Source organism: Coenobita brevimanus, chromosome 57, assembly GCF_032717465.1.
Source record: "Coenobita brevimanus isolate Jiangsu-jjx chromosome 57, ASM3271746v2, whole genome shotgun sequence".
Taxonomy (NCBI): domain Eukaryota; kingdom Metazoa; phylum Arthropoda; class Malacostraca; order Decapoda; family Coenobitidae; genus Coenobita; species Coenobita brevimanus.
In genome coordinates this window covers 13831139-13838497 of record NC_137010.1, presented here as the reverse complement: position 1 = coordinate 13838497, position 7359 = coordinate 13831139, and the positions used below count along the sequence as shown (strand labels likewise).

Below are 7359 nucleotides of genomic sequence, written 5' to 3'. Positions count from 1 at the left end.
CTATTTGCCGAAACATCCAGCCGTGAGTCCAGCCACGGAGCACAAAGCAGTGGCCGTAACGGTAGTGCCTGTGTAGTAGGAGGTGGAGGTGATGGTCAGAGTGGTGTAGTTGGTAGACCAGATAGTGAGCTTCTTGCCATCCCTGTCGTCGCCCTCTAAACGCTCGCTTATCGCTGATTGGTCTTCTTCCTCGGCGTCGTCTTCCTTGGTCAAGCTAGCGTCTAGATCCAAGGTCAGCTGGTCAGACTCGTCCACAAGTTTGCTGTTAGGAGGCAGAGGAAGAACAGAAAATGAAGATGAAGAAGAAAAAGTAAGAAAGAAAGAAAGAAGAGGGGAAAAGTATTTTAAGTTATGCCTATTGACTGCACGAGGGTAATTAAGGAAAACATTAAAATTTGCCGTCCCAGTTAATAATATACACAGGACCCTGGATGTACTGACTGGCGAACAGGACAAAGGGAAACAATATTCAAGCGTTTGACTGAACCAGGAATCAAACTCGCGTTCCTGCATTTGCGAGCTGGATATATGAACCAGTGTACACATCCTCTCGCTGATGCTGAAGGGTAGAGGTGATATACAAGGTGGTCCATATATCCCTTTCCCCCCCCCCCTTTCCTCTTAGCAGGCGAATTATCGTGTGTTGTGAGGATGGCCCATTCAGCGTCACCAGTGTCTACCATACACAGTTTTCTGCTTCCCATTACACTCTCTATGCTTCGCAGCCTTTGCTTCTTTACATCGATCGATTGCAAGTTTGATTAATAATTTTCTGAAACTTTAAAATGTCTGAACTCCTCATACCTCTTCTTTCAGTGATTTATTTTTCATTTTTTATACTTCACATTCCCTTGTATTATTCATATCGCTTTATTATCGACATGGTTACAACAATAACATATAAAAAGGTACTGAGGTGTTACGAAATCTCCAAAACTACTTCGAACGCGACCCTAAGCCGTCCCCGCAACACACAAGATACCTCCAGATGAGTGTCATGGGGGGGACGGGAAGGGTTATATACAGATCATCCTTCGCATGGGATAGCTCTCAGCTCTACAAATCCACCCTATACCAGTTTCCTCACACCTAGGATTGAAATATCACTACAACAACGACCAATACTACCTCTGTCAAATCTTTTACAGCAACCACCACCACTACAACCACAACTACCATTACAGTCTCCGGTAGCATCACTGTTACTACTGACATTTTCAAAGCTACCAGCCTAGCCACCCAAACCAGATCTGCTACTACTGTCATAAGTAACACCACAGCTCCCACACGTGTATGTATGCATGTATGTATGTTTTGGGCACACAGACGATGTTTTGTGGCATTTTTCAGTCTGAGGCCAACATTTGTAGGCGACTGTAGCACCTGGCTGGTACGTACATGACATGGGCGTGATGTAATATACACGTTCAAACCGTGTATTATGAATTCTGAAGGTCAGTTGTTGCTTCATACACCAAATACTATAAACCCAACTTAATCGATCGTAGAGAACGATGACTTATCCGATTTGTACTAGCGAAGTGACCCTGCACTGCCTTGTACCAATACTTGGGCTATCTGTCCGTGGAAGTGGTCCTCTTCCTGCGATCTTTATTGTAGACGTAAATTTCCCCCATCCAGTACCAATATTTACTTCCTGGTGACTTCTTTTGTTTTTTTTTACACGACAACTACCCACCCCCATCCAGTACCAATAGACTACTTAATCGACTGTAGAAAATGAGGACCTCATCCTTCGCTCTGTACTACTGGGGAAGTGACCAGCTCCCACCCAGTGCTTAACCAGCAACCACAAACTCAGCTTACTTGACCGCAGAAAAGGTAATGGTGGTGTTGGTAGTAATAGTTGTGGTGTTGGTTATGGTATCTGCAGTTACGGTGATGTCAGTGGTAGTTGTGGTAGTCGTTGATAAGTGATACTTCTTCATCTATTACAAACAACCACAAACTCAACTTACTCGACGTTAGAGAATGGTGATCTCTTCCTGCGTCCCTGACAAGCAGTTGTTTGGACTGAAAGGCAGGTGGAAAGAGCGGCGATGGTGGTAGTGGCCAGCCTGGTGACGGATGTGGAAGTGTAGAAGGCGAACACCCGGTGCTCCCGTCTGACCTCCTCTAGTGCCGCCCTTTGCTCTTGAGAGGCGGAGTCGCTGCTGGTGCCACTGACAACACCCACCACCGCGCACAGTGCCAACGCTATCCCCACCACCGTTTTCATCTGTTGGCAAGATAGTTTAAGGGTTATGCCTTCGACTGTACGAGGATCAGTAAAGCAACAAGAACACAGATTAACCTCTTCACCCGCACTGCCACTGCCATCGCCACCACCCATTGAGGGCGAGGTCTCTTTTGATTAACATTGGTTAGAAAGAAATGCACACACACACACACACACACACACACACACACACACACACACACACACACACACACCTGTGTGGGACACACCAAGCATTAATCCTCTAGGTCTTAAGTTAAGCAGCAGTATTTATCACCCCCTACCTCCCCCCTCTCCCCTCCCCCTCCCTCTCACTCCCCTTTCTTCCCCTCCTACTCCCTCCTCCTTTGTCACGTGCATTTTTAGATTCAGGTCATCCTTTGTTGTGTTCCACTCCCTGCTGCAGGTGACCATAAGTTAAGCCGCAGATAAAAATTCAGGTCATCCATTGTTCTGTGTGCCACTACCTGCTTCGGGTGTGCATAAAAGACCTCTACCCTTTACGATTCTGTCTGACTCTGTCTGAAGATGTAATATACGAAAGTACTCACTGTCGCTCCATTCATTTCTCCTGTGGTTACTTTGCATATATACAGTATATATATATATATATATATATATATATATATATATATAGTCACTCTCATCTTAAATGTCAAGACCAACTTGCCTAGCCCCGGTCTCCCACGCTCCTCATGGGGCTACATAGGATTGGATGATGGGTGGATGGATGATATATATATATTATATATATATATATATATATATATATATATATATATAGTCACTCTCATCTTAAATGTCAAGACCAACTTGCCTAGCCCCGGTCTCCCACGCTCCTCATGGGGCTACATAGGATTGGATGATGGGTGGATGGATGATATATATATATATATATATTATATATATATATATATATATATATATATATATATATGTGTGTAAATACTTCCCACAAATATACTCATAATAAGTGCAGGAGCTTGAGAAAGGTCCCTTCGCGCACTGGCACCCATGTACCCAGGCATTTCCCATTATTTGGGTGTACTATTGCACTAAGTGTAGGCTACAGTATGCTTGGCATACATTTAGTGTGGTGGTTTAAATGTGTGTGTGTGTGTGTGTGTGTGTGTGTGTGTGTGTGTGTGTGTGTGTGTGTGTTCGCCCTAGAAGACGGCACGAATGTCATTAGTTTCTTCAGACCGAAGACCTCATTCTCTTATCAGTCTTGGTATTACCAGAGGATTTTATTCAGCTTTGGATAGATATTTCGAACTGGATAAGATTAATACAGCCTACATTACAACCCTCACTACTGAAGTGCTTATAAGTTGGATAAAGTCGTCTAGAAGTAGCGAGAATGAACTTCAAAAATGCCATCGTGGTACAAGGATTAAGGAAAACAATCAGCTTTTATTACCCTCAACACAGCCTGTAACTGTCGACATTATACCCAGGTCTCCATTTACTTCAGAGTGAACATGGACAAAGAGGAAACAATCTATGCTCAAAAGTTTGACCAACTCTACAGTAGAATCGAACCTAGGTTTTTCCTTTTGCGAGCCGGATGTGTTAACCAGTGCACCATCGACTCCCTACCTGATGGGGAATTTCAATAAGTTAATGTTCTAAGTCGAAGTTAACATTTTCTTTGACACTAATGAAATGAAAAAAAAAAAAAAATGTATAAACACAAGGAAATAAATCTTGCATTATATTTGTCCGGAACCCAAGAGGTTTGAAGAATGGCTACCACTATAGTCGCGGCGCACGACTCTGATGTCATAATCCTACCCTGGCAACCTACCCGTCAACTCTGCTTCCTATTTCATGTATAATATGATAAGCCTGTGATTCATGTATAATATATTTGTGTATAATTATATTCGTGTATAATATATTCGTGTATAATAATATGATTCGTGTACAAAATACGAAATCGGATGATCTGTTGAATGATAGGTTGCCAGGGTACGATAAAGCCTCAGAGTCGTGCGTCTCGACTAGAGTATCACCACCACTACCACTGTCGCTACAATCACCATTACCACTGTCGCCACCAGCACCAGTACCACTACCATTATCACCACTACCACTGCAGTCAAAACGACTACTAATATCAATGTCATCACCATGACTACCACCAACTACGATCACCACGACTACCACTACCCTACAAACACCACTACCACAACGACCATTACCATAACTATCATCACTGCTATCACCATTACTTCACCATCGCACCTACCGCTACCATCATTTTAACCACCATTACCACCACTACCATCATCATAACTGCCATTAGAACCAGTACTGTCACCACACAGACCACTATCAGTCACCATCACTACCATCATCGCCATTACCGTTATCATAAGTACCATCACCACCACATCCATCATAGTCATTACTACTGCCGTCATCACTATACCTACCATCAGCGTAAGTACCACTGTCATCAACATTAATATGATCACCACCTCTACCATCACCACCACAACCATCACAGTAACGACCATCACCTCCACAACCACAGCCACCACTATGACCATCGCCACAACCACTGCCACCACTATGACCATCGCCACAACCACAACCACCACTATGACCATCGCCACAACCACAACCACCACGATCGTCAGCACTACCACGTATCAGCACCACTACCACAGCAACCATCGTATGCTTCCTTCGGTATTTAGGATAACGTGTGGCTGACCAGCGAGTTTTTTTTTTTTTTTTTTTTTTTTTTTTTTTTTTTTTACTGCTGGAAAAAAAGCTGCACTTTTCCATGGGCTTAAGGTCCGTATTGTAGGTAGCACAAAAGGCTTTGTAGCGTCGCTTGCTCTGCTCTTTATTTTCCGTATTACAACTCAGCAATCTCTAGTATGTTATTTACACCGTCTGCATATCGACATATTTTGCAGCAATTACATGCAGTAGGATTTTGAGGTGTAATGAGTAGTATAATTCGTTAAGGAACATGTGTTACGAAATCTCCAAAGCCCCTTTGAATACTCCCCCTCTGTGCTTCATCCTGAGAGGACCTGTAGTGAGGGCAGAGAGGTGTAGCGCTGGCAATGTGTGACATTGCAACCGCTCACGACCAGAGATATTTAGCATACTGGGTCTTGAATTCACAGGGCCGTGGAATGCTTGAAGAAAAAATTATACCCATATACAGTATTCATGTTGTATTGCAATGTAGGCCTGATTTCCTGCATTTTTTAGTGACAGGCAAACATGAGGCGGTAACAAATTTTACTGAGTACCACTTACCCTGCCTGCCATATAAACGCGCTCTTAAATTGTGCCATCTGTAGCAAGTGCTAGCAAAGATTTTGTTTCCTACGATGGTATAGCTAATAATATATTCACAGAGTTGTTAAGGAAAGAGAAAGCATAAGAGCTCGAGGTCGAGTTTTGTGCAAGAAGGTTGGTGGTAATGTAGTGCTTCTTCCACTCCACATCAAGTGACCTTTTTTGAGCCAAGCGGATACCAAAAAACCGATGGTAAACAGAGATGTGACAACCGCCACCACTGTGGTGCGGCTTTCACCTGCCAATGTACTGAAAATTCTTGTGATACGATATGTTTGACTGGATTAACGCATATGGATGTCCCAGTAATGTACAGTACAAGATCAGCCACCCGTACAAATCGCGCCAGTTACTGGTACTAATGATTAGCACTAGCTGGGTAGGTGCCAGAAGCACCACAGTGAATGAAGTTGTCCAATATGTCATAACTACAAGGCGTCATGCTGCTGGTGTGGTAGATGCTTGTTTAGTTTAGCCAGGGACAAAAGTCTGCTTGCTGTTTCCCTGCGTTTGCTTAACGCATAAGATTGATTCATCATTTTCCTCCCTAATGCATTATATCAAAGAAAATCATCTATGGGCATAGAAGGATACCGTACCATGCATTTCTTAGTTAAACCAGGGGAGGAAAGTGAGAACTTTTGTCCTTGACTGTACCTGGTGTCCTGGTAACAGAAATATCTGTGAACATTTGTCGAGGACCTAATTAACAGTATATTCTTTCTTGCATATTTACCCGTCCCCGCACCGGAGGGGCTCGGGGACGGGTGTTGTTTTCACTCGGTTTGTCGGTCTGTCAGTTTGTTTGTCTGTTAACAACTTTACGCGAAAACTACTGGTACGATTTTGACTAAAATTAAAGGGATGATAGGCCATGACCTGATCACCTGATTAAATTTTGGGCCAAACTGGGCCAAGGCCTAGGCTGTAGGCTCCCCCCCAAATAAAAAAAAAGTAATAATAATAATTTCTTCGCCATAACTTCATTCAAAATCGTCATATTGACATGAAACCAAAACCTAAAGGTGCATCTCAAATCTGCATCCTATAACATGCCTCATTATATACATCAGGGGGGTCACCTCTCAGTTAGCGGTAGGGGGGTCAGTGTCAGGTGGGTCGGACCCAGATTTCAAATGGGCATAAAATCGTAAATTTTAACCCGATTTACTCCAAATTTTCGTATGTGACATCTTTGACTAGATATCCAGTTGTGTTTATACGTCAGCACGAAAATTACTGCCGGGGACGGGTTGGCTGTGCCTTGGCACCGCTTCTCGTTTTGGCATTTCTAATATCAGTCAGTTTCGTGTACCCGTTACCTCATCATGCCCATCCTGGGGAGCAAGGTTTGGGGATCCAGGGGTGAATGATGGTAATGATGGTGCTTGTCGGAAATGCGATCAGCCTAACTTTTGGAGTTTGAGAAAACAGAAATCTTAAACATCCTAAGAATAAATTGCTTTTACTTTTTAAGCACTATGTTTATTACAGTGACTGAAATATTTCATGTAGCCTAATCTCGATCAGTGATTCTTTTTACAGTTACGGGGCATCGAACTAATGAAGCAAAAAAGCAACTCATTTGATTACTGTTGATTAATTATGAAGGTTTCATTTGGCTTCGGCACGGTGTACAACCGATATAAAGGACACTGATGTGCAGCCGTACATCAAACAATAGATCTCAGGTCGTTGATATTTATGTTAGCCAACAGGTATCAATCCACTAGTAAGCCACACATCATTTTTTTTTTTTTTCCACGACTGCCAGAAATGACAGTTCATTCCGTGTT

At 43.0% G+C, this 7359-nt stretch overlaps 1 pseudogene; it reads right to left on the bottom strand.

Annotated features, from left to right (window-relative positions):
• On the bottom strand, positions 1–4320 carry LOC145401895 (uncharacterized; annotated as a pseudogene).
• Between the last annotated feature and the right edge of the window lie 3039 nt (positions 4321–7359).